This window comes from Gallinula chloropus (assembly GCF_964237585.1).
Source record: "Gallinula chloropus genome assembly, chromosome: 2".
Classification (NCBI taxonomy): Eukaryota; Metazoa; Chordata; class Aves; order Gruiformes; family Rallidae; genus Gallinula; species Gallinula chloropus.
The window spans coordinates 148,534,658-148,562,390 of record NC_140086.1 but is presented as its reverse complement, the minus strand read 5'-3'; the positions used below and the strand labels follow the sequence as shown (position 1 = coordinate 148,562,390).

At 39.8% G+C, this 27,733-nt stretch overlaps 1 long non-coding RNA gene across 1 annotated transcript in view; it reads right to left on the bottom strand.

Annotated features, from left to right (window-relative positions):
• The window catches only part of LOC311205833, a 92,148-nt gene that overhangs the window by 1,063 nt on the left and 63,352 nt on the right, over nucleotides 1-27,733 (bottom strand). The gene's annotated exons all lie outside the window — the stretch shown is intronic.

The window sequence follows — 27,733 nt, the reverse complement described above, 5'->3', positions numbered from 1 at the left end:
TGGAAGCCAAATGCTGATTAAAGAAAGTGACTTCATGAAGTGACTCCTCCCACAAATATACCGTACATTTGCATTCCCTTTGTGCTCCAGCAGTCCTCTGTGGCTGCATCGTTATCCCATTTTCAATGTCCATCTCAGATACTGAAGAATCAGCACCAGTTGACGGTCTCATTTACTGCCCAGGATTCCCCAGAGCACAAGGGAGCAGAGCTGATATTCCAACCTTAAGCTGCTGACCCTCCAGAGCCCTCCTACCCATGGCTCTGAACTTGTCTTGGAGATTGTTCCACATCTGAACTTACAAAAATAACTTGAGTAATCAAAATCAAAATGACCCCAACGATGTCTAGAAAAGAATTTTATAGTCTCATAGCCCCAGTCTTCAGAGATAGTTATGGATTTTTTATAAAATCCTTCAGGGTTATCATGTTCTATGAAGAATTTTAGAAAGGTGGGGTTTGGATTACATTCTTTGGTTATGTAAGGTACAAGCACTCACCAGGAGCTTTATCAGGGTCCAAATGCTAATTCCCCCTCTCCCCTTGCCCCTTGACTGTGAGCAGTTGCATCAGAAAGGCCACTTCGATGCCTGGGATCAGGGCCTGGGAGGGAAAATGAAGGGGTGAGCTTTGATTCCCACGTTGAGAACTTTCTTTGAAGGGTTGCCAGTCTAGGTTCTTTCCCCAGTAATAACACTAGTTTCCTAAAAAAATCTAAAGGTAATAAATTACAGGGAGTACAAGGTATTTTATGCTTTGTGGTGTGATGATCAAAAGATGTTATCATTACATTTCACATGTTTGCAGACAGTCGTTACTCCGTGTAAGTTACAGGCAGCTTTTGTTTTCCTTGAATGCTGAAACTTTATCTTCTTGTTAAAGGGTGGTCTGCGGGTGAGTGCGCAAGGGAAAGGAAAAGAGGCTCTTCGTCTTTCTGATTCCCCTTTCTGTCTTGTCCAGGATCCAGCCTCCGGATCTCCAATGGGAATGCTGACACTGAGAGCAACACTGGGAATCAGAAAGATCAGAGGCAAAAATGCCACGTGCCTTTCTGGTTAGTATTTACAGCAACCACTCGAGAAATTACGCTGGAGTATCCCAAGGGCTTAGGATGAGACATACCTCTAACTACCCGGAAAATAACAAGTACTTGGAAAACATTTGTGCAGTGGAGCTCTGGCTCCATTATGGGGCTACCAGGGCAGTTCTCCTCCAAATCTTACATCCTGATGCTTCAAAATCACCATAAAAGATGTCAGACCTTTTTCTTAATCTAAAATAATCGAAAATCTTTAATTTCAGGGTGGTTTGCTCTAAAGTTTATGTTGTTCTGTATTTCCAGGTTCCATCTGTTACCTGATTTTAAAATGTTGTGAGAAGCAATTCTGGCAGTACAGTTGAAATGGCAAAGAACAAAGTTAAGTCCCAATAAAAAAGCCAGCCACATCTTAGATTGATGTCTAATCTTAATTAGATATTTAGTTCCACTTTGCATCTCAGGAAATAATTCCTGCACTTTGTGCTTTAAATGCAAAAGCATTGGATAAACTGAATCTTATAACAACAACAACAAAAAAAAAAACAACCAAAACCCAAAAAAACCAACAAAAAAACCCCAAAAAAGTAAAAGAAAAAAGGATATATTTGTAATGCAACATCAAGCAATTGTTCTATTGGCACACCTTCATAATGGTTTCTTTATGCAAACGTTATAGCTTTTGCACCGTTTCCTGATTCTGTTGTTTCCAGTACATTTATTTCAATGAAAGCAGCTGTAAACCTTTTAAACAATTCTGAAGATTGGTCCTTATTCACGTGCTTTAGGATATGCAGTTATACAGAGAGCCTGCATGAACTGCTAGTGGGTAGCATAAATGGAGCATCCTACTCTTCAAGTTATGCCATTTGCAAGCCCTGCATAAATACATACTCTTTATGATACACTCCAATGCTGCTTTTTATTTCCTACAGAGATCTTTATTTATGTGATTAGATGAAGAACAAAGCAAGTGCACTGGGTAAATTGCTTTGAATAAATAAGAACTGACCAGATCCTTTATTCAGACCTTGAACTGAATAAAGGGAATTTACGTGTTTACATAAAAGAGTTCACCTTCTTCTATTTTCTGGCTTATTCCAGTCCTGTGAAGATTAATCTGTTGGTATACTGATCCAGTCACAATCCAGCAGTACTGCATCTTTTCAGGAGGCTCTATTGTGGCAGGATTTCTAGCCTAGTTTCTACCCCATATGTTCTAAATTTGCAGAGATTTCTTTGGACCTCCAAATCTCAAGATATGAACAGAGGTAATCTCAGCTTTGGGCAAAATTGGCTGCTGAATCTCAGACTATGGCTCGAGTCCCATCTCTAGGTTTGAGTCTTGTTTGTCATCAAACTAGAATGGTGATAATATCATACAAAGTATTCTTCAACTTCTATCTCAGCAATTTCGGTACCATAATATTTGTATAATAGCAACATTTACATTGCTTTCTTGTCTTCTCTACATCTTCAAAGCATGTGCAGGATTTATTATTATCGTTATTCTTCGTTGGTATTTTATCTGTCTCCCCATCTTTGTTTGTTTTGCTGAGAACGAGAAAGTGAAGCAGACGCAATAAGTTTTGGTTCTGACTTTGAAAGTTATGAGATCTGCAATCACACTCACCTTTTTCAGAAGAGAACATTGTAATCTTTGGCCATATGTTAAGAGGATTCTGTGACTTGCTGAACTTTAACAGAAATGTCAGCTTCCCTAATCAAAGCATGTGTCAGGGTTGCTCTTTCAAATGCTGGAGATACCATCTTAAACACTTCATTTATGGTGTCAGACTGCTGAAAAGGATTTGCTTAAGTTTGCTAAGGCCATTGAGAATCATATTCTTAATGTTGTATGGTTGGTATTGTCCTATTTGTCTTAGTAACCTTATCTCTTAGCAAAGTAGTGAGATGACAAAGATATTTTCTCTAAGGATCTTTAACCTCTTGTGTTGCATGTAAACTGTGCACAGAGAGCTTGCAATGAATTAAAAGATGTACAGACATTAGTCTAATACTGCTGAATTCTACCACTGAGATTGGGCTACTCCATGAATAGCTGCTAAAAAGATTTTAAAGGTATCAGGATGGAGGCTTTATAGCTTTTTTTCCCCTAAAAAATGAACACTGGAGTTATCCTAGGGTCTCTTTGCATGATGTAGTTTAGCTCTACTAGCCAGGCCCATCAGTGGGAGGCTAGCAGCAGACTAAGTCACACTTCCACATCCCATATGAAATGTCCTGAGCTGTGCTCAGAAGATAAACTGAAGAAGTTTTAATACATGGTATTTAAGGGCATGATGGGGTTTTCCCCTCAGTATTTTGAATTTTTATTGAAATCAGTATGTGTGAAGGCTGCTCAGATTCTTAACAATTTCCTTTTGAATTGGTGCGTTTGCATACTGAAGGCAGTTTTACATATAACTTCCCTTTAATTCGCATGGGAAAGATATTCACTAAACTATTTTATTTCTTTTTCTCATGAGAGAGAGAGCAAGCTGCTGCATCCATCTATACCTGTGCTTTTGTTAACTCTTTTCAAAATATTAGGTGAACTTAGATCTTGCACCTTTCATTCAGGAAGAAATCCAAATGAAATATGTGTGAATTTAGCCTGACCAAAGAATGCAAGATTAGATTTAAGATTTAAGATTTTAATGGAAATGCAACTCTGTCCTTTGAGGGAGATTTTTCCCACTCACTACTAAAATAGAACTACAGTTTGCTAAGCACTTTTAAACAGAAGCATCTTTATTCAAATCTTCACCTGTTACAGATTTATGCCAGTTTCATTAAAACTGACATTAAGAAAATGCAAAATATTTCAATACCTTATTTTCAAAACTGTTCTTCCTCTTACATGTTTGGATTTTGCTTTATAACATTTATAGAAACAAAATATAAATAAATCTTTGGAATAGTGATTATGGGTAACATTTTGAACAAACTGTAAGAATTGTTAATGGTTTGCAATGCACCGAGCCAAATCCAAAGGTCTATTTTTGAAATATCATTCTGGAAAGGTTTTTCATACTTGAGCCCATTCTGCTTGTAAGCTAACTGGGCTCCTGATGGAGTCAATGGCTTTGGCCTGTCTATGACAGACTGAAGATCTTCCAGGATGTTTCTACACAAGAATCACTGAAGTCCATATAAGCATGGAAGAGCCAGCTCCTGGAAGATAAACAGGCAGGATATTCACTCAGCACACAGCAACGCTGCCCAGCACAGCCAGTTCAAAGACTCCTCAGATACTCTGCAGAGATTGCAGCGTTGTCTTGCTAGGTATGGACCAGATTGGATGTGCTCCTGAGAACCCTGGTCTTCATCTCCAAAGGTGCCTTCCCACTGTAGACAATTCCATGTTTTCACAGTATATCATTATTCTTTTCTCCTGTTTTTTTGAATATTTAATCTGCTTTGCCTTCTTTCACAAAGCAGATTAATCCAATATCACCATGTAAATCTTCCAGCTACTCTTCCTAGGACAACTTCCCCTCATCTCCATCCTTCTCTGCCCTTGGCTTGTGGCAAGGAGCCTTGGCAGACCTAATTTTATTGCCTGCCCCTCTTGGCAGTGACACCCCCCTTCACCTCATCCTGATGATGAGCAGAGAGATCTGTTTCCCAGTCTGCAATGTTGCTGATGTGAATTACAGGGCTGGGATGAACTGGGGAGCATCTGGGGTGAACAAGGGAACAGCCGGGGTGAAAAGGGGAAGAGCTGGAGCTGTCTGAGCAACACCCACAAATAGGCTGTCCCTGCTCACTCAGTCTTTTTCCAGGCTGCATAATGAGGAATAAATTGGGACCTGGGTGAATGCTCAATAGGAGAAGGGTGTAAGAAACCATCCCTCTCTCAGTGGTGCTTTGGCATGGCCCTCATTTCTATTGCCGAATCCATTTAAAGTTTATCTTTGCCCTGTGGTACTATAAGCAAGGCTGGCAATTCCCTCAGTCCAGCAGCCTCACTTTGCTGCCCTTTTCTTGGAGGCGAGCATTTCCTGTTAAAAGGATTCCATTTAATACCCTGCAAATTATCTAGGGTGGTGCAGAGCGATTTATTTTGTAAGCTTTCCGCTGGGGAATGAAATTGCTTTTCCTCATCTTGGCACGTGGCAGCGGGCAGCGCAGCCCCCTCCCCGTGCTGTGTATGGGGGTTGCAGCAGCCACTGCAGTAGCAGGCCACAGCGGCCTCAGGCTCTGTTGGCACCCCAATGAGGGCTGTTTGCCTGCAGGCAAACCTGCTCCTGGCTCCTTCCAAGGTGCAAGAGGCAAACAACCCTCCTAGTTGTGAGACTGCACACAGACGCAGCTGTTTGAAGACACCAGGTTCTTGAAAGAAAGCAAGACTTCAGTTTGCCTAACCCTGTCTGAGGGTGAGAAAAGGTTAGACCTGCTCCTCTCACTTGGGGTTTGTACCCAGAAAGATACAGTCCCAGGCACAGGGTGAGTGATTAGGGGTCCTGGCACCGGACCTAGGTGTTTGCCCAGACCAAATAGAGCGAAGTCACACAGGGTGACAGTGGTCTTGTATGCTTCATCCAACCTGTTTTATAAACCAAAAAATATTAAATGTGGAGGAAAGGAATCCCCAAACTTCCTGTTTTTCTGAAAGCAAAGCTGCCTCCGACTCATCCCAAATTAGAAAGAGGATACAAAAGAGCCAACTCATTTGTTTGATATAGTTTAGCAAAGAAGTCCACTGTGAAATGCACAACTCAACATTTTCTTTCATGAATAAATACTTGACAGCAAACAAAGGAAAGGACTCCCTCTTTTCCCTCCCCTGCCTATTTGTTTCCCTACCAATATTTATGTGAATAACCAAAAGTGCCAGCCACAATTATACCCCATAGCATAGATCTAATTCAAACAGACATTAAGAACCTTCCAGCGGAATGCATTCCCACATTATTTAGCAGCATTTAGAAGAGGATTTGGTATGGATATGAATAACGAGAGCGGCTTATAATAGCTAAAATAAATTTGTCCGGATAGAAAACTTCATGCTTCATGGTTTAGTTCAATCTCTAATTTCTAGGGATTAGAGTGAATCTTTCATAAGGATAGATTATGCTACCACTCCATTCCCTGGAGTATCTTTCACTGTCTTCTGAAGATGTGCTCTTAGACACTGCCAGAGGGAAGGTGCTGCATTTGATGTGTTTCATTCCATAAGACAGTTCCCACTTCTTGATGATTTATATTCATAATAGGCCAGAAAGGTTAAGAATGGGAGAAATAAAGTAATATCATTCCTACTTTACCAATGGAAGACCAAGGCTTGGACACTTTTGTGGCCTTGTTCAAGGGCATTTAAAGTATTTGTTGCAAAGTCAGACCTCTTCGTTGTCCTATGCACAAGAACAACCCTATTCTTGACCAGTATTTTTCTTTTGATTGTAGGAGATCCTTGGTTTTAGGTTAGTTACAAAATGAAAATTGCAAAAAAGATGCCTCACCTTGAGAATCACAGAATTAATCAGAGTTTGGTTTTCAATAGGGATGTAGTAAAGTTGGCTCACTTTTTAGTGATATCACTCCCAGAATGCGAAACAGTCATCAAAAACACAAAAGTGATGAAATCTGAGATTCATGTAATGGGCACAAGAGTGCTGAGGGATAAAAATATGTTTGTGACTAATTCATAAGAGAAACTCCTCGTGGAAGATGTAGTTGATCATGATTTCCCTGTAGTATTGTGAAAATTACTATCTGCCTGGGTTATAGCTACCCTGCAAATGAAAAGAACTCAGATGAAATGTTAGCTTCAGTCTTGATTTTAAGAATGTGTAAATTTAGGGAGTCTGAGTAGCATAACTTTCATTGATCCTCAAACTTTCTCAATGTCTCTGATCTTCAGGCATAATCTGAATGTTATTCCACACTGTGTGGGACGAGTATCTGCCCTTGGATTCATCACAGCAGGACAATAAATTCCACACTACCCATTTTAGTAAGATGGGCTTGCTATCAAGCTGATTTTTTTTCAAATTAAAGTAAAATTTTAAAAAAGTATTCCCTGGTTACTGTGTCAGCTTTCTTGGACTATAAAATGTAGTTAACAAAAAAAGCCTGGGAAGTTATGTGACTAAAATCCTTTCATAATATGACACAACAGCGCAATCCAGGTTGTACCAGGTATCCAGAATGGGAAAAATTGTCCCATTTTAATACTCAAGAAGAAAGATGAGCCCAGAAGAAGAATTTCTGTTTCTTTCCTTTGAATCTGAAGAATATTTAAAAATGAAGTTGAAGTTGCCACAATATTATTTTAACACTTGACCTATATAATGAATGTATCATAAAAGGAGGATTAAATACTTCCAGATAGTTGATAAATTTCAGTTTATATATTTTTTTTAATTTGAGTTTGAAAACAGGAAAAAAATTCCTAACTGATATGTTCTCCCAATAGATTCCATAGCTCTCTTTACTCAAATCTGCCTGGTTCAAGCATGGGATGTGACTATTCAATATTACTATACTGCAAAAACAGATGGTGTTTGATAGAAGGAGAACTTATAAATAGAGGAGTTTTCTAGCCCCTCCAATGTGTGAGAACGGATCATCAGTGAGCTTCCACCTTGCAAAATCCACATTTGTCAGTGAAACAAAGGCAAGGAAGTACATGTCCCCTCCCTAAATATGCACTGTGCCAGCCTTGAGGTTTCAAAAACAAATTAAATTCCATCCCTTCTGGTTTTACTGCTGGTGTCGGTGAAGGCTGCTCTGCAGCTGCCATTAACACCAACTCGCAAGCTCAGGAGTGACTGAAGGGTCTGTCTGGTTTAGTTCTTCAGCTAATGTTTTACCAGGGTGAAGACCTCACAAGGATTTTCCAAATTATATACAAGATATCTATTCACAAAAAATGAAATCCCTGTAAAGGGATAGATGCACAGGTGCAATGGCTTTTACCTGCATATATCCTGAGCTGAGGGTCAAACACGTGGGGAAGTTACAAGCTTATCCCTTTTCTCTGCTTTAAACCTCACAGCAGGATGACTTGAAAATTTCAGGGGCAAAATAAACAAATCAGCCTGACAGAATGGGAGAAAAGCAGCTTAAGAGGAGCCTGTCAGCACAACCTGCTCCCTTTTCTAACCTGGCAGCAATTCCCTCTGGGTTCCTGCCGTTCTCCTATGCATTTCCCTTCCAACCCTCATTTCCCTATGGAGCTCCCTCAGCCCATCTGGTTTTGAACATCTGCTGGCACTGAACTCCTGCAATTCTCAATCTGTTTCCCCTTGGCTTCCTTCTTCCTTCCACTTCATCTTTCTTATTTTTGCCTTGGTGAGACTTCCCTCCTTCTTCTCTCTCCTCCTGCTGTTATCACCATTTTCATCTTTCTGCCTATTTGGGTGACACCAGATTGACTCTTACTGGTGAGGAGACCTGTGTGAGTGAGTCCCACCCCAAGGCCGCCACATCTGTCTGCTAACCTCATACCACCCAAGGGTCCTACTCTTCTCCTCCAGGCTCCTAGCATCCCTCTGCTTCCTTTTACTATTCTAGTGCTCATTTGACCTGAAATAAGCTGGCTGAACAACCTTGACAGTGGTGGGAAATTAACCCAGCTGAAAATGCTGACTGGATTTCTGCCCATTCAGTGAGTTAAACTGGCTGACCAAAGTAGGATGTTGCTGTAGGACACTTAATCTTCTTGCTCTCTATACCTGTAGCCCATAGTGGCAGGGTCACATCATAGAGAAACAATGAGGTGTACAGATGAAGGGGGAGGTAAAGGAATTAAAACACGGGATCCAGGGGAACCACTGATTCCAGCATGTGGGATATATTCCACAGGCTGAGAAATACTGTGATCTTGTGCACCTCAAGACAGGCCTTTGGCACGACAGCGCAGCTGTTCCTGGGCATTCCTAGAAACAAGTCTCAACCCAGGAGCAGTATAGTAACCCAGTCGTCTGTCTAGAGGAATGGATTTGGGTTCCTCCACATTCAGCTGAGTGTTCTTGATTTATAATTTTGTGCTTCATATCATCAAAAGGCCACATAAACATAAAGCTGAAGAAGCCGACTCGACTGCAGAGGTTGTCATGTGTCTACAAAGGAAACAGCATGAGATCAGCTCCTGTCTCCACTCTTCATCAAGAACCAGAATTTTAACTCCTTAGTTGCGAAAAATGCTATTAAATTCAGTGGGGTAAGTAACTTCTAAATAGGTAACATTATTATTTTCTCCCTATTTCCTCAGGTTTTAAATTGCTGAAATTACAGTAAGCTATCCTTGATTCATGGAGTGTAAATAAGAGGAATTCAGCTCTGTTAGATGTCTGACCTGCGTGTTTCCAATGCAACAGTCTGCCTTATATGTTGTGTATTACCTTGTTGTACCAACAGGAAAGTAGGCAACTTGTCAGCAACAACAACAAACATACACAGATGTATTGTTAGTGTAAGGTAGTTGTGCTTAATTCCCTTTCTTTTTCCTTGATTTTTTTGAGGAATCTTTTGTAGTCATTGTTTTCCATTCCTGAATGTCTACGGTTGATAAATTATTTCTGTTCACTTTAATCCATTTTTTATTATTCTGCCAGATATTTTTATTTTTCTGGTGTTGCTGAAAATAAATCTTTTCAAGAACTCAGCAGTATATTCAGAGGGGTGTTTTGAAGAGTATGGGTACTTCTTCTAGGACTTAATGAATTACAAAACAAGGAAATAATTGCTTGAAATTAGTTAATTGTCTTAACTTAAAATAGCATGTATTAATGAAAGCTGTTAACTAAATTGTCATGTATTGGTTTTGACATTCCTCACTTGAGATTTCATGTGTGTCTCTGTTTCTAAACTGAGTGCACTAATGCCCCATGTATCTGCAGCCCCATTTCCTATGGACACAATGCTTCTGCAGTCAGCTCTTGGGCTTGTACTCCTCTAAATTTGGAACCTACTGACTGATTTTGTCAGAGAAGTCTCAAAGACAGCAAAGTACCTGCAAGATTCAATAAAACAAGTTTCCACATATAGAAAAAAATCTAGGTGACTTGATTGAAGGAAAGGAAGATTATATATGCACGTGTGGTCCGACTTCAGAGAATCCAAGCAGAAGAGAGACCATACAAAACATATCTAAGATAGAAAAAAGCTTTAGTCAAATCTCCTTAAAAACCAAAGTCAATGAACCGGGAAACATAAATCGTAGTAAATCAGACTTCATTAATTCTAGGGCTCACCAACGTAATTGTTTTCTTGTGCCAGCTCAACACAGTCTCATTTTGTTTCCTTAGATGACCTTACATCTATAGCCAGTGTTATTTTTATTACGGTTTATTCTCAAAGCAGATCCTCCTCCAGCTGCACTTTTTCCCAGGCTCCTGCTGGTTTCACCTCTACTGCTTTTCCAAGTATTTATTTTGCTTACAATGAATCAAGCTCTATCTAGATTTTAAAAGACGGGTAAGTCAACTGAATCAGCACTGTGTCCATGAATAGGACCTATGGCTATATCTGTATTAGTAAATTAAGCATGCCCAGGAACATTTGCTGGCATTGAGGCAAGCTGATGCAGAACAGCCTGCACCCGTACTATTGAATTAACTTACTCTCCAGAACAGGGTGGCTGAATGCAAACTGCCTATGGAGAAGGACTCCTTCCACGCGCTGTGCCTGGGAATTGCTTGGCAGTGTGTTAGCTGGGGCGTTTGTGCCTTTGCCAAAAACATGCCAGGCATCATCCTAACAATTTCGTATAAATAATCAAGCTTCAGTGCCTGGGAATGTCCCCTGGCCCTACCTAATTAACTGTGTAACATGAAACTCCTACATCCGTATCTATGGGCAGTTTGTCCATGGCCATCTCTGCTTCAAGTGTGCCAATTTACTCCTCATGTGATTTGGGCATAAACGATAAGCTGTGAATATGAGCTGAACATCCCTAACCTGTTTAATTGAAAAAAGAATAAGCTCAGAGTTTCCACTTAAATGAGTTTAAAAATACATCTCATATAATCACCTCACCTGAAGGCTATATAAGGGACAAAATTTCTGGTAAGGAGGCTGTAGAAGCAAGGCAAACCAAGGAAGACATGAATAAAACTGATCCCACATAGTTCTGAAGTTCAAAGTTCTCATTTTTTTTCTCATAGATGTGTAAATTTCCTGGATATTTTCCTGTGTAGTGACTTTTAATATAAGGCCAACAGGTGCTAAATTCTTTCTGCAATGTATTACATATCCTAATGTATTATGTATCCTAATTTTGCTTTGGTCTCAATCATAAGTCTTATCATCTAAAGTTTGGATATATTGTTTTCTAAACTAAGCCATCTTCCCTTCTTCCCTTCTTCCCTTCTTCCCTTCTTCCCTTCCCTTCCCTTCCCTTCCCTTCCCTTCCCTTCCCTTCCCTTCCCTTCCCTTCCCTTCCCTTCCCTTCCCTTCCCTTCCCTTCCCTTCCCTTCCCTTCCCTTCCCTTCCCTTCCCTTCCCTTCCCTTCCCTTCCCTTCCCTTCCCTTCCCTTCCCTTCCCTTCCCTTCCCTTCCCTTCCCTTCCCTTCCCTTCCCTTCCCTTCCCTTCCCTTCCCTTCCCTTCCCCTTCTTCACCTCTTTCCCACAATACAAAATCCATAATTAATCCTTACACACCTTTCAAAAGCCACAGTCCAGAAAAACACCCAAACCACATGCTAATCTCAAGTAAAGAGGCTACTCATATGCTTGAAGTTATGCAAGTACTTAAAGTGCTCTTGTAGATCAAAGTCTGGATTTACTGATGTGTATCTGAAGATCAGAGGCTGATCCATTACCCCAGAACACCTAGGAAATAGGTTTTATGTTTGCTCCTTCTTCTCTGGTTGCATTCCTCTGAGACTTCGGTAATGAAGAGAACTATTTATTTTCTCACTACTAACGTTCTTGACTGGAAAGGAGAAATCCTATTTTTAGTAGTACATTATTCTGTCTCAAAAGGGAGAAGAAGAGGGAAGGATGGAAATTGTTTATGAATATAATATACTTGAGATTAAGGTGTAAGGCTGCTTTATCAAGGCTTGCTTTTTTTACAGTGGTTAAAGGGACCTGCTAGGGATCAAAGGCTCCTGGCACTGCAGTGTCTGTGCCTGGATCAGGGCTTCCACCCTTCCAGGCACCTTTTCTTCTCAGTAGCAAAAGCCATTCACTCCTGAAACTGATGGAGCAAAGCTCAGCTCAAGGAAAAGGTTGGGTTTTTTCTTATTATTATTAATTTGTTTCCACAACTTCTTGTTTAATTTATTAACATTTTAGAAGAAGTTTACATGGTTTAAATACTAAATCATCTTTAATTTTATTCTTCAAAACCTGACTTAATTAAAAAGCAAACTCAACTAAAAAGCAAAGAATTATTTCACAATCACTCAAGCCCATATCTGTCCTCTCTTCTCTGAGCAGCAGCTCATAGAAAGAAGTAGAACAGGATGATCTTTCACCTCAAAGCAAGAAAACCTGCTCACTTAGAATCTTGCCTCTTACCTGGACACTGTGGGAAATCCTCAATGAATAAACCAGGGGTCTACAATTTTCCATGAATCTTGGATCCAGATCAAACCCCCCTCATAAACCTTCTGACTTTGTTGTTGCAAATCCACTGGGTAACAAATGGGGATGTACCCCCCAATGCTTGATTGTAAAAGAATGTCCCTATCTTTTCCCCAGCTATTCAGGAGATGGCATTCATTTCAGACCAGGATACCTTCTCTAGATGGATGCTGTGGTTCACCGTCTTAAAACAGGCTTCATAGTACTAACCTGCAAGTGATCTATCAATCTTCTTATTAATCTTCCTCCTGGCCTTCTTCCTTCAGTGGCCACTTTTGTTATGTATGCAAAGGCTCTTGCCAGTCAACTGGGAACATGGTAAGGTCATTCATCCAAAGGAAAAAAAAAAATCAATCATTTTTATGATCCCTTCATCCTGGGCCTTTGCTCTTGGCAGGCAACAGTCTTCTCTGTCCTCTAGATCTGCTCTTGTGTTTAGCTTGTGACTTCTTAGCACAGCAATTGCCATTTATTGGACTGCTGTAATGCCCACAACTCTTGATGAGATCTGCGTTTGCATAGATGTTGTATTTGAGGACAGGACGGTCTTGCCTACACTGGGATCTAAGCATGGCCAGATAAGAGACATGGCCAGATAAGGACTTTGTCCTCTTATTAGCCACCCATGCTGTAGCTTTCTTGGTGAGGTTTTAGTTCGTGCTGGGCTGGTGGGCAGCATGGATGCTCTTGATCCTTGGAGGGGACCTTGCTAGCTTGTGGCAAAAGAACAGCTCAAATCCAGCTTGAAGGGCATGCTGAAATCCTCCCTTAAAGCTTCCAAGAACTTTTCTCAGTAAGTGGGGGAAAAGTCTTTATATCAAGATATTTGATGTATGATGAAACAACTCAGTCTATGAGGCAAAATGCTTAATGAAATGGAAGCCAAAATAGCCTCGAGGAAGAAAGCTCAAGGAGAATCAATTAGCACTTTCCAGTCTTCAAAACCGAACATGCACTACCATAGCTGTTCATCACAGTTGAATCTATTCTCACACAAGCAAATACATGGGTGGTGAAAGTAAATAACTGGATTACTGTAAGTGCCTCATAATCATCCTTAATTATCAAGAACAACCACCATTACTATCATTATTACTATTAGACCTGTTACACGTAACACTGGCATCAGAAGGATTTGAATCAGGCCTTAAAGTATCCTGTGCTAATATGGCACTGGCCTATAATTTCCATCTGTTTTCTGATGCTTTCTTTAGCTGTGCTTTGCCATAGCAAAAATATAGCTATTCCAGTAGAAGAAATTTCATTTCTCATTTTCAAACTCTGCTTTTCCTCGATCACTAACAGAATTTCATTGTGTCTTATTTTGGTTTTTCATTTCGATGGTGCTCGCAACAGTCTACACATACGACCCTGACAGATACAAACAGTTTCTATAAGAGCAAAGATCTCTCCCTAACATCATTATGCTAATGCTTTGTGAGCATAGCACCTATGGGAATTTCATGTTGTCAGGGTTTTTTCTGAAAGGCATGTGTTATGCCAGTGTGTAATATACACTGTCTCTGCTGCAACATTAAACCAAGGGAGAGAAGAAAATTTAATCTAACTTGCAGAGCAATTATTCAAAACTAAATAGAGCAGTCACGTTCAGTAGAGATAAGAAGAAACCAAAACTCTGGTGCAAACCAAATTCCTGACATTTATTTCACTCCCTACACTTATTTTTCATCACTACACATGTCCAATTGTAGCAAATCTGGTCAGGTTGTCCCTTCCTCTCTGCAGAATCTGGTTGACAGACTTTGCCAAAAGGCCATAAATGGCTTTCTGTTATGGACTGGGAACATCTTAATTGCATCTCCCAGGTCCAATTTTCCTTGCATGCAACTGCCCATACTCCCAGTCTTCCTGAAGGTGATCCAAGTTACAAGTCCACTACTCCTTCAGAAGGAACTCCATGGGTTAAAACTCTAGTTGACAATTACTATGCAAAATCTCTGATTACAATGTGAGTTGCTGCCTTCCTGCAAGTGCAGTCCAGCTCTTTCATAATGGGGATTCTATGTCACAGAGTATTTTACTGGGAATATAAGCACTTTAATAAGAAAAGAATTGATTTTGCAACTGGCATGAGATTCTAATGATTGAAAATAATGTATTGATTTTTTTTTTTAAATTAAAGCCATCTTTCTATTCATAATGGAAGGTCCTGCCCTTCTGGAGATTTATCACCACAGGCCTTGGGTGAAGCATGCAATTTTGCTCTTACACAGTGAACATAAGGGAAGGAACAGCATATTAAGATGAATTACTTTTTTATTTTATTTATTTAAACCAGGTTAATGTTTTAATTAGCTTTTATTCAGACAGAGAAGTGCGGGCAAAAAAGTCTTGGAAATTAGGCGGGAATAAGGAAAACACAGGAAGTAGAAGCCTAGACTCTATCCTGCGGTGCACTGGGTACAGCAGGACTTGAAAGTAGTCCTTCAAGTCCTTCAAGACTGATACTCCAGGCCTGCTTGCCCACAGCTGTGAATGCATGGTTGGAAAAGTAGAAACTCCAGGCATAAACCTGAAATAAGTTACACAGATGCTGTGACGTGGCTGTGTATTTGAAACCACAAGAAAGAAGGAGGCAGAGTACAGAAACGCAGGTGTCTTTTTGCAGTTACAAATGTATGCTTGATCCCTCTGAGGTAAATTTGCTGAGCTAGACTGGTTTTAGGGGTTTCTCTGGGGTAATGGGTTTACGTGCACAACACCAAAGGCTTCTGGGACAAGTTTCCTAATTGTGATGATGTTTTCTGACTCAGAATAGTCAACAAGGACATGGTGTCCCTTTCCACCCTCCATTCTTATTGTTGATATACAGCATTGCTTTTTTTTTTTTTCAAGCCAGCATTTTGTCATTATTATTATTCCATTTTTATTGCTTGTTTTATTAATTTACAAGACCCACTGCTTAGCAACAAGTGGCTTTAATTTTTAAAAAATATAAATTAAAAATTCCCCATAAATTCACATGTCATCCCCAACAAGTGTTGGTACTAAAACCATCACTAAGTTATCACTTAGCTGATGATTAAAGGAAGGGACAAAATAATAATATGCGTAAAGCAATGCAGCAGCAAAATGCACATGCAAAGTATGCACTGAAGGAGTCCCCCTCCTCCCTGCAAGTGGCATCACATTGAATCTAGGAGACAGAAAACCAGCAATGAGAAGAGGAAATCTGTCTTTCTGGCTAAGAATCAGTGGTTTCAAGTTTGTCCAGCCTGTCTGTGTTATAAGGATGCTTTCCTTTATTCTGCATGCTGGCACAACTTCCCAAAAATATTTTATGCCTGACAAGTTATATAATGTACACGGTGAGCACCCTATGCCACATGCTAAAAGCACCTAGTCTGAAACCTTCCTTCCTGAAAAGCATGAGGCAGATTTTCCCAGTGGTGTACTGTAGCTCCACTGAGGCAGGGAAGGAATAAAATCCAGCCCCTGGACAGCAAAGCTGGTGAAGCCTCAGGTACTCTGAGGTTGCTTCTATTCTGATGGTATTCACAGTCACGCCGCCAAAACCTCACAGAAATCTCTTTGTGTTTATGTCTCTACAACTTAAAGGTTTGATCACTAAAGCAAATGGAAAGTTTTATGTTGGTTTCAATGGGGTTTGGCTCTCACAGCACTTGTGCAAATCAGAGTTGTTCAACCTACACTCTGTAAGCCACGTGCAGGTTGCTAGGATAATTTATCCAGGTCATGGCCTGCCCAAAACCTCCCTCTTCCCCTGGGAAAATGTTCCCTCTCTGTCATGCGATGTGATTTGGAAAGCAGCAGCCAGGAGCAGGCAGGCTGGATTGCTACAGAGGAAGATGTGCTGGCCTGACTTCCCACATTTTCAAGGGTGTCTGGTTCCTACCTGTGTTCTTCTACCCTACAATGTGTGCAAAGTCAGTCACGTAAGCATGAGCTTATTAAAGCCATGCGTGTAGCAGCAAGCCCACAGGAGCCCCGTGAATAGCCTCTGCTCCACAGAGCAAGGTATGTTCCCTTCCCAGCTGGAAGAGTTGGGTCCCACATGACCACAGTCATAGTATCACGTACCCAAAGTATAGAGACAGTGTGCTGGGTTTGTCTGCGGTCAGAGGGAAAGAGGTGTGTAGCTTTTGCTACTCCTGCTGTAACCGACTTTCCATTCTTTCATAATGTAAAATTCTCCCTGGGTTGCAGCCCAAGCCTTTCAGGAGGCAAAACCACTTGCTGAATGTCATGAAGAAAGCAAGTTGCTATGCTAAAATGCTGGCAGGAGTTCAAACCCAGCAGAAAGTTTAGAGCAGTATGAAAACACAACACAGAAAAACCGTGTGAGCAGCACTTTTTGTCTGCTGCAAATAGCCAGTGTGCATTTGGGCATTTTTTTTCTATTATACAACAACATGTTTTTTTAAGAAAAGGAGAAGGAAAGCGAAAGAACATTTTCTTAAAGGGAGACCACCTGGTATGAACATAGCCCTGGTTGTTAGCTTTGGCAGTAATTAAGAGGGGGCAGTTATTCAGTGGCCCCGACTTGTTGGCAGGCTCTGCACAGTGCCTATTGCTGTGGTGTTCACAACCACTGACCAAGGCCACGCAGTAGGAAAATTAAGGGTTTGAATAGGTTTGTAAAAGACTGACCTGTTTTGCTGTCTGTGGAGTGACTCTTTCTAACAAAGATACACTGGGTCTGCTCAACCCTGCAAAGTGCAGTTTACAGATACCTCCAACAAATTAGCCTGCTTAAATTAATTAAAGCAATGTTAACATGCACAGACTGCTTCTGAGGCTTGGCTAACTAGCTCGAAGCGAGCTCCTCGGTTTTATGCGGCATAGACATACTTTCACAGGGCTGCGTGGGACTTTGTCACTGTCACACACTGAGCACTTCTTCTGTCTTCCAGTGCTAACACTTGCTGTCTTGTGCCAACACTAGCTAGTCCCTCTATAAAAACACTTGGTTGCACATTTTGTAGCTTCTGTAAGCCATGTTCTTGGCTTAGTCTCCAGAGGCGGCAATCTTCCCTGTCTCTCTCCTGACGTGTCAATCTCCTGTTGATTTTTACTTCTTCAGTTGCCTGCTATGCCTCCTTTTTGCTCCTTCATGCCAGGGAGTTAATAAAGATTCAGTTTCCTTCCTCTTTATGCTGTTTTCTTGCTCGATTATGGAACTTGTAGGCTCACAAGTTGTATTTTCTTCTGGACTCCCCCATCTCCTCTTCATACTGTTTTGACTACATCTATTTCTTACGCCTTTTCTTCCCCCATATCAGAGTTTCAGTTTGACCCTGGGTTCTCCTTCTTTTCCTGCTTTCTGACATAGTTTCCTTTATGTTTTCAGGTCAAACTATGCACAAACCAAGCTTTGAAGTTCTGTCCAGGGTAGCAGTTATCACAAAAGGGAGAATTTATTTGGCCTTAAGTTGCCGAGAGGTTTAGTTTCTTCAAATGAGCTTTCCCTTTTGAGCAGGCGTGTGCTACTGAACAGAGACATCAGCCAGTCCCAGGGGCTCTGCCAACATTGACAGCATCGCATGTAACTGACTCCTGAGTGCAGCAATTTCCCGGATGCTGAATAAGGATGTTCTGGGATATACAGCTATATGTTTTGCATGCATAGTAAATACAAATTCCTTTCTGCAGCTCATCTTCTTTTGCCATGGTTGGCAAAAAGAGCCTTGATTCTCTCATTTTATCTTCTCCTGTGTAGTCTCTCAGAGGCACATCTCAGTTTTAGTGATGCTTTAATGGAAACAAGATAACCAGCCCATGTAATGGGCAGTTTCCTGGCAGATTCCCTTTTCTTAAAAGTACTGAGTTTAATGAGTTGAAACTCACAAGTATAATTAGCAAAAGGCTTAAGATACTACTTGCTGAACTTAATTGAATTTAATTTACAGTTTGAACAATTACATTTACATGTTCAAGCAAATGTTTGCCTTTATTTTAAAGTCTTCATCTCTTATCTGCCAGGCCTTAGCGAGGCAATAGTTCCCTCATTAAACTTTGTGGTACTAGGACATCTGACTTGACTTGGCTTGGAAACTGAATCTGTGAAACGTGATCCCTGAACATATCATTAAAGGACTTAAGCTCTCCTAATGGAAAAAAAATGTTATCAGCTTTTAAAATGTATGTGCTTAAGCCTGAAAGGAATGTTGTGTGGTATTAGCACAGCAACCTGCAAGTTCACCAGAAAAAAGAAGGGCTTACAGTAATTAAGCTGTGGACCATGTTTCAAAGAAGTAGGAGATTTTGTTGTGGATTATTTTTTTGTCGTTGTTATTTTTTTAAATTATTTATTTCAAGCAAATCTCTAAGCGTATTGCATGGAAGGCTGTGTTGGTTTAAGATATGCTTGTTTTACTCAGTCACTATGGGACTCAATTGAGAGAGTTTGTGAATTACTACTATGTAAGACACAGACAGTTTGTTTTCATATGGCATCTCCTAGCATGCAGGTATTGCAGTTAGCTGAGAACACCGTGCTTTACGGATCTGAGTGTCTTGGGCAGAAATTCTCCTTTGCCAGTCAGAAATCATGAAACCTAAGGTAGAAATGAGCATGAGTAGACCGGGCACCTGACTGTCTGCTCTGTTAGTGTTTGGAGCCCATTAAGGTAAATCAAGGCCCCTTCTGTTCTCTTCTGGACCTGGAAAGAAAATTCAGTAACAGTTGGGGACTTACTCCAAAGCAACAAGAAGCCAACTATTCATCAGAATATGAAGTGTTGGAAAGCCATAGATGGCTATATCCTGCAGTAGCAGGTGTAGAAGCTGAAGTGAGACCAAGTAAAGGAAGATGGAAGAGGTGAGAAAAACCTCAGCCTGTAAGCAGCAGAATGGCTCTTGGTGAAGTCTGGTGGAGAAGGACACAACGAACAGATTCTCTGCTGTCCTGCCTGCACTCCTGTATCAATATTTTTGGAGACAAACTGCTTCTTGAGAAAATCAATTAAGGAGAACTGAGTGCAAAAGCAATATATTTATGCAGTTGCAGGCTGTGCAAGGGCAAACAGAAGACAGGGTTTATTCTCAGATATTCCAATTTGGTCCTGCTTTGGTGAACAGCAGAAAATTGTGATCTAAGTTGAACAGTAAAGACTGTGCTGAGTTCTGACTTCTTTTGCCAAAGCTGTAAATGGAGTGTTTCAGCTCCTTGCAGCAAATACACTACTGTACCTCAACTGGACATATTTCTTGCTGTCCCTAAGTCTTCAGAACTAGGAAGGTGTCTCTGTCCTGAGTGTCATGGGTAGAAATATCAATATGCAGATTTCAAATCTGATAGTGGTCAGAAACCTCAATCATGGATCACTAAACTTTAAAACCAGACACTCTGCAAGGTACCTAGTGTTTGTCTCCAGTAATTTTAGGGCAAGGTGAAAGTGAGGTATGATTGTTTGAAGGAATATATCTGAGGGTTTCCACACTGCAGCACACCTGGAGGCATGCCAGGCACCTTTTGACTACCCAGGGCAACAGGCATGGTGCCTGCAGCAGCAGCACAGGGCCACCTCCTGCAGTGGACTCTTATGAGTGTAGGGCACTAGAGTACATTGAAATATCATCCAGGTATGTCTGCAGAACCTGCAGCAACACTGAAGTGTTGCCTGGAGCAAGTCCACACTGATTTACACGGTTACAACTGAAAAATCCAGATCCAAACTAAAGGCAGTTTGGTTTGTGATGGGAGAAGGTGTTGCAATTCTTGTCAGTGTCTGTGGGATTTGCTTGGCTGTGTCAGTAGCTGACCAGGCCTGCAGATGTTCATACATCAAGTTGTCTCTTTTGATCATTACACCTGTCCGAAAACCGGCTGGGGAGAAGCCACCAGACTCTCGCTCCATGGTTCCACAAGGCTCATGTCATAAATGCAGTTGTCTTTTATTACACTAACCATTAGCATCAATATACACAAAAGCGCTCATTTTAACTTGACAGCTTTCCAAATGGATGTGCATGGAGAAAGGCCTAGTTCACTGTGGGGGAGCGATGACAACATTGCCCTTTTGGGAAACCATTTGGTTTCTGGACCTTTGTGCAGTTCTTGTGCAAGTGCTGGTCTCACTGTGTGGGAGCACCTCTGCCCTCTTTTGCAGTCAGGGTGTTGCATGGTGGCACTTGCTCTGGGCTTTGTGCAGCCCTCCTTAGGGCTGGATGGCTCTTCCCTGTGCACATGGCTCCCTCCTCATTTCAAACTCAGGAACATATTTACAAGTTTTTCAAGCTTCCCAGCCCTATCAAAATGGAGGGAAAGCACACTGGCACAGTGCACAACAGCACACGGAATGCCGAGGAGAGGTGTTTGGATGCAAGGATAGAACCCTCGCGCCTTCTTTTCTCTCACACCCACACACCTGCTCATGTGCATAGGACGAAGCTCTGATCCCATGCCTGTGGCTACCCTGCTTCCTCTTGAATCACACCACCTACAAAGTAAACAGGCTTTAAAACTTGGCATTAAGAAAAACAGAAGTAGATTTTCCTGCCTGTAAATTAATCTGCCAAGGCAAACCCATCCCTTATAACATGAAACTTTAACAAGCTCTTACATTTAGATGCCCTAATTTGAACAAGGAAAAGTTTGCAGAGAACTGAAACCTGACTTTTCACTCAGAGATAAGGTTATATACTTCTCTGCCTGCAAGCCCACGGGTATTTAAAAAAACCCACAAAACAAAACAGAATGTCTTTACATATTTAAATGAATTAAAATGAACCTGCTCTAGATGAAGCATTCAATTCAGTTCCTTAACTGAGTTTCTAAAGGGTGAGTTCCACTACAAAAGAAACTTATTAAAGAATAATGAAGACTGTCAAAAACCATATGCTTAAAAGCTAGTAAATAACAAAGGAAGGCTTTTAGTCATCTTGACTGGACAAGGTGAGGTCAGAAAGAAACAACAGCATATCCAGCACCATGGCAATGGGCTTTACATGCTGCTTGTCTTCAGCTATTGCTTATTTAGAAAGAAGTTTTTGCTTTTCTTTGGTCATTCATTCTCTTCCTATGACTGTCTTTACCCTGACCCTCTGATGCAGAAATTCTCTTCTATGCAATATTTTTAGTTGAAGTGCTTTACTTCTTTTTTCTTTCTTTTTCTAACTGAAGCTGTGTTTCCCTCACTTGGAAGCACAGACATCAGAATAATAGAATGACATATTCTAGGCCATCAGTGAAATGCTTTCTCAAACAGCTATATGTTGGATGAATTCTGGGGCTGTCGTTACTTTCTTGACATTCACTTATACTGATCAGTTAATAAGTTAGATCCTGTGTCATGTTAAACATTTTCTTCTTGTTTATTTCCTCTACATTAATAGCTCATATTGTAATTGTACACAGTGCCCTGAGCAAAACTTAATTTACTGGCACTGATTTGCAACTATAGAACATGTTCTGATGGGGATAACTGTTGAAAAAATATAACTTTAAAATTGTATGCAGGCATAAAGAACTGATAACTTTACATCTAGTTTTTGCTGTGTGGGAACGAAGTAGTTGTTAATTATTTTACTTTTGTTGTTGTTGCTCATCCCTTAGCATACTGTCTTTTCTTGTTTATAAGTAGGCAAATCATCAATGGTGATCAGGTGCTGTTTCATCTTAAATGGTGTTTGACAGCCTCAGGGTTAACAGAAATCTCATGGCAAAATGTTCATAAACTTATGGTGACGAGAGCAGAGGCTTGGAGTGCTGTGCTCAGTCATGTAAGAGTGCATCTGAAATTGAGCTCAGAAGCCAATAGTGTCTAAATGATCAGCACTGCATTTGTTACCCTTTTTAAGTGAAGTGAATGATTCTCCAATATGATCTTGATATGGAAACATGGGGTAATTAATGAAGGCATTGGTGCAACTTCACGGAACATGAACTTCTCCCTCCAAAATATTAATACTGAAAATCAAAGTATATTTTGTGATTTTTGATGCCCATAGCATTAAAAAGAAAAGTCTCAAGTTGTAGAACCAGGGTTTGATGATAAGAGGATGCTGGAGGGATTATAAGGGGAGGTTGTTAATAACAGGTAATGCTAATTCCTGTCCCTAGGAATAACATGGTGATGCGTTTAGCAGCTTGTAACATCCATTTCTACTTCTTTCTTTTTCTGATTCCTTTTCAGCAGCCGTGCAAATAATAAAATACTTTATGTTTCCCTTAGTATCTAACAGCTAAACCGGTAAGCAGAATGTATCATTCACAATGAAAAGCTATTCTAAAACTAGAAAGTTTTGTTTGAGTCTAATTCTGACATAGCTGAAGATTTTTGATATAAACCTCATGCATAACAAAAAAGAGCATATTTAACATAGGCCATCTGTAATTTCTGTGTCAGTAGTGGGCTACATAATTGTTTTGAAAATATACATCATTCATTATATATGAATAATTATATAACCGAAAAAGACGTCACATAAATCATTTTAACAAAAGGGACCAACCCAGTCTTGACCCTAGTGAGTGTGTGAGGTACTAATTTCCAAAATATAAAAAATATTTTAAAATAGCCATGTGCATTTATTAAACGTTGTATAAAGCTGATTTAGTGTTGCTTACTTAGGGTGACAGAAGTGTTTAACTTTGCTTTCCAGTTGTCTTACCCTAAAAGCTTGTGAGGCATCCTGCTGTGAAAAAAAATATTTAGAAACAGAAAGAAAAAGGAAAAAAGACTAAGGGCAGGAGAGGGGGGAAGGGAGAGAAAGAAAAAACAGGGAGGGAGGGAGTGACACGTACAGACAAAACTTGCTCCTCAGTACCTGCCAGAGTATTTCACTTGTACCATCATTGTCAAAAATAAATTTGTACTTAATTGTCTCCTCCTGCAAATTCAAGTTTGAAAACTAATTGTTAAGCATCACAGGTAACATTGACAAGCAAGTGCAGTGATCTGTACCATTTACTTAGTCAGTGTCATTTGAAAGTCAAACTGCACTTGTGAAGTAGGACGCCGGTTTGAAGGTCTCCTGAGTACAGTTTAATCTCCCTTTGTTGTTAGTCTGGTGGTAGTTACCTTGCCTGCTGTAATCTTATTTGTCTCAAATTTTTGTACTGAAAAGATAACATAAATTATTAAAATTTTGTTTGTTTTTCCCAAAGATAATTGCTGTTTCTAATAGGATTTACACACTTTATCACTGGGCAATATTGAGATCCGGAAATCCACCTTTAATCGGTTTTTGAGATCTCAATTGTTTCTCATTTCAAATCAGAAATATCAAATCAGAAATAACAATTCCAAAATGATTGTATTCTGAAAAAAAATTATTTTATCTTAATATTCTTTGATAGTATTCACTTATGCTTATGGTTCTATAGTATGGCATATCATCATTTCTTAGAACGTTATTTTAAAAATAAGGCAGACCTGTACTCACATTCATTACACTTAAACATCTTTTCCAGATAAGAATCTCCTGCTTATTCTATAATGAAATCCAGTTTCATTTACAGAATAAAGCAAATAGTTTACAAATTAGGGATTCCATTATATTTTCAATATCCTTTTACTGCGTTTTTTAATATTAACACTGCTACTCTAATTCATACATTGAATACCTTATCTGTTAGATCAGAGTGAGTGCTGTAATGAAAATTTGAATGTCAAATATTTCTATTACAACACACACGGGTGACACTGTGCTCCTGAAAAGTTGATGTATATCAATTAGAACCAATTGAGGGCTGTTTATAACTTTTTAAAACTTAAGTGAAATTTTATCTTTTGGTTTGCTTTCATATGATTTACCATAATTCTACACTGCCACTGCTAACATTTCATGCAAACTTGTGAACAAATAAAAATGAAGACAAGCAAAAATCATGTCAAATTCATGCTGACCTGCCAGGGAAGTCTGCATGTCAATAGGATGGTGGTTGCTGTCAATTCAGGCTTCAGCATTCACTTTGTTTACATGTCTGTCTAAGTGGCTGGACCACCTTGGCCTATTCAATGTACTGCACAAGTTAGGATGCCCATTTATGGAAAACTATGATCAGCATTAAAAAGAGTCAATAATGGGAAATTGCAGTTGGTAAAACTATGGTTCAGTGCACGTAGGCACTTATGTTTAGCTTAGAGATGAGCAGAAGACATCAAGTGAGGAATAACGGTCCTGAAATCTCAGTCCAAATTGGAATGAAACATTCTGTAATTCTGAATTTTTTAAGTGTTTTAGCACTTAGACTTACTGGCCAAGCATAGAAGGTAGGCATGCCAGCAGGCTGCAAAGAAGGCTATTCTTGCAGTATTTATGACTGCAACTAGAGAGGAAAACATTTTCATGTGAGATTCTCATCTGAGGGTTGCAAACTCAGAGACAAGCACCCTGACTCAATTAAAAATCTGAGCCTGATATGGATGCACGAATAATGGAAACCTCAGTAGCAGAAAGACATATTATCTATTACTTGGCAAAAAGAAGCTACTTTCTATGGGCTCTCTCAATATTCATTTGTTATTTCTTTCTTCGTTTACTGCACTGCTGTAGATCATTTCACTTGTTCTGTCTCACATTGTTCTTGGTTAGTGGCATTTGCCTGAAATTAGTTTCTAATTGGGATAAATGAACTGCATGTATTCATGGGGCCTGGGCAGTTGTTTTTGGCTTCCAGCAAAAAGCAGTGAACAAGCAGATTCTGGTGGCTGCTGACAGCTGTTTCACATAGGCTTGTGTTATCAGGGCAAACACATGTAAACGATATGAATAAATAACATGCAAATGTTTATAAATTGAGTGAATTTAACTTTATCAGATTATCCCCGAGCTAGTTTTAGACTGAATTTAGTGGCACTAAATCCTTAGCAAGTACCACAGAGTGATGCTTCCTATTAACACAATGGAAGTATGGCACCTTTTTTCTTTTTAACTTTCCACTTGATACTTACGAAGCAGGAATTTCTAGTTCAAGACAAAGCAAGGGCAACAATCAGTGTGCGCCAACCATCCTGGGTGCGTACTCATAGGAGCAGTTCACCATCCCATCTTGCCAACAAGCTCACCAAACCCAACACATACAGAGGGATGTTCTTATTTTCTGGCCAAAAACATTGCTGGTTCTGGCTTTCAAATGTTGGCATCTACAAAATACTGTACAAAGCAACATCTAAAGGGAACTGTAAATCATAGTGGGTGTTAAACAGTGGCTTGGTTTACCTGCATATTGGAGGTAGGATCTTTCACTCATTTTCTTTTTCTTTTTTTTTTTTTTAATTAAGAAATTCACTGCAAAAGAATGATTTATCCAGAGGAAGTGATCTCAGTCCCCCGTGTCCTAAACAGAAATCACTGCAAGAAGCAACCAAACATAGAAAACACTCAAAGTCTAAGCTAATGTTCCCGTGGCATCTACCCCCACTGAAGTATGGTGAACATTTACCTTTCTCTGGATCATGTCCACTCTGACAATTCTCCACAACTTTTCTGTAAAATTACTTAACTCCACTGCAATGGATTTCCAAATTTTACAATATTCTTTTTAGGTCTGACATTTACACTGTGACACCTTCAACTGATATCTAAGTTGGCAATGTCTAATGTTGTTGCATAGCAATAGTCTTGTTGAACTAGACAGTTTACTTAAAAATTTGCACTTTCTGCTTCTGCCGGAGTCTCCTTTTGTCTTTCTTTTGTTTATGTCAAATTGCTAATTGCCCTTTAATATGTTAAATTGTCACTTTATTGCTTCTGCTAAATACCTTTTTATCCATAATCCTATAGTGGGTAAATTCATCTGTACAGTTAATAGTATTGATTCAATTACTCTCTGAATGAATATTGCATATTGAATCCCAGACTTCTTTTTTTGTTTAATATACATGGGAACAAAGCACATGGGATTTTGATGTAAATCAAGAACTAAAATATTAGAGAAGTGTAAATATTTTTACCTCCAAAAGTCCTTGGAGATTCACTAAAGATGTAATGCTTGTAGCAGAATTGAGTTACAATGAGATTCAGATCTGAATCCAAAACATGCCTGAATTTAAATTCAAATCAACAAAACTTCCTTTAAGTCCTTAGTAAAAAAAAAAAAATGTGGTCACCTGACTATTTTTTTAATAAAGATTTTCGATTCTGGTAGTTGTTGACCATTACAGTAGCTGTTTACATCACATATTAAAAATGTGTTCCATCTCCAGCTATCTCCCAGCCTTTGGTCTTTTCTTATTGGGACTTTGTCTGCCGAATTTAAGAATTTGCTGTAAGAGAAGCTCTCCCTTTTAGACCAAAATCCCTCTTAACTTTTTACTTGATCAACAGAATAGACTGTTCTTTCTGGGTTTGAAACCAATCCAATGCAGTATCTGTTCACATAATGCCTTGCCTACGGACTGAAGCCTGGTTGGTCTCTGCCTCCTATGAAATTAGGGGGAATGCAGATATTAGCACGCTGTGTTCTTCACATACTTCTTCCTTCAACCTTTTGTTTTCCTGTTTGCTTTCTTTCTGCTTTTATAAAATTCTGATTACACCTGCTTTGAGAATAATGGTGTCATTGGTTGCTCCTTCTGAGAGGGCTTTTTCTTACCAGAAGTGCAGTTTGATTCTTAAATGACCTTGGGAGTTAATCACTTCTTCCCCACTGGGCCTTAGAGTTGGACCAGTGTAATTCTGGGAAAAAGATCTGGCAGATAAATTTTCTTTCTTTTCTCTGGCATATTGTCAAGGTACATTTACCTGTGATAAAAGCACCGAGAAACTTAAAAAACAGAGTCTGCTAGAGTAAAGCTTTTTTCTTGCAGTTCAGCGTCCTAAGGGTTTTGTACAGCTACATGTTCATTTATGTGCTTAGAGATTAAAAATATTTATAATCCTCACTCTTGAGGAAAATATTATAAATAAATTATCCCAGTCAGAATAACCTATATTTGACAATTTTTGCCAAGGACATCTTGAAGAAAACCAAGAAAATCAGGTCATGGGAGAAGACTGGTACACCCTCCAACATGCTATTAGATTAAAAATAGATAATTACTGTTTTCATGAAAAGAACTTTTTTGTTGGCCACACTGAGGCACAGATATGATTTCTGTGTGCTGCCATGGCGTACCAATGATGAGGAGGCAGGCATTGCATTCCTGTGGAGCACCTGTGAGTGAGTTCTGTACCCAAATCACATTGGCACAGCCCTTGTGCCTAAAGCCCTGAGCCTGCAGTGC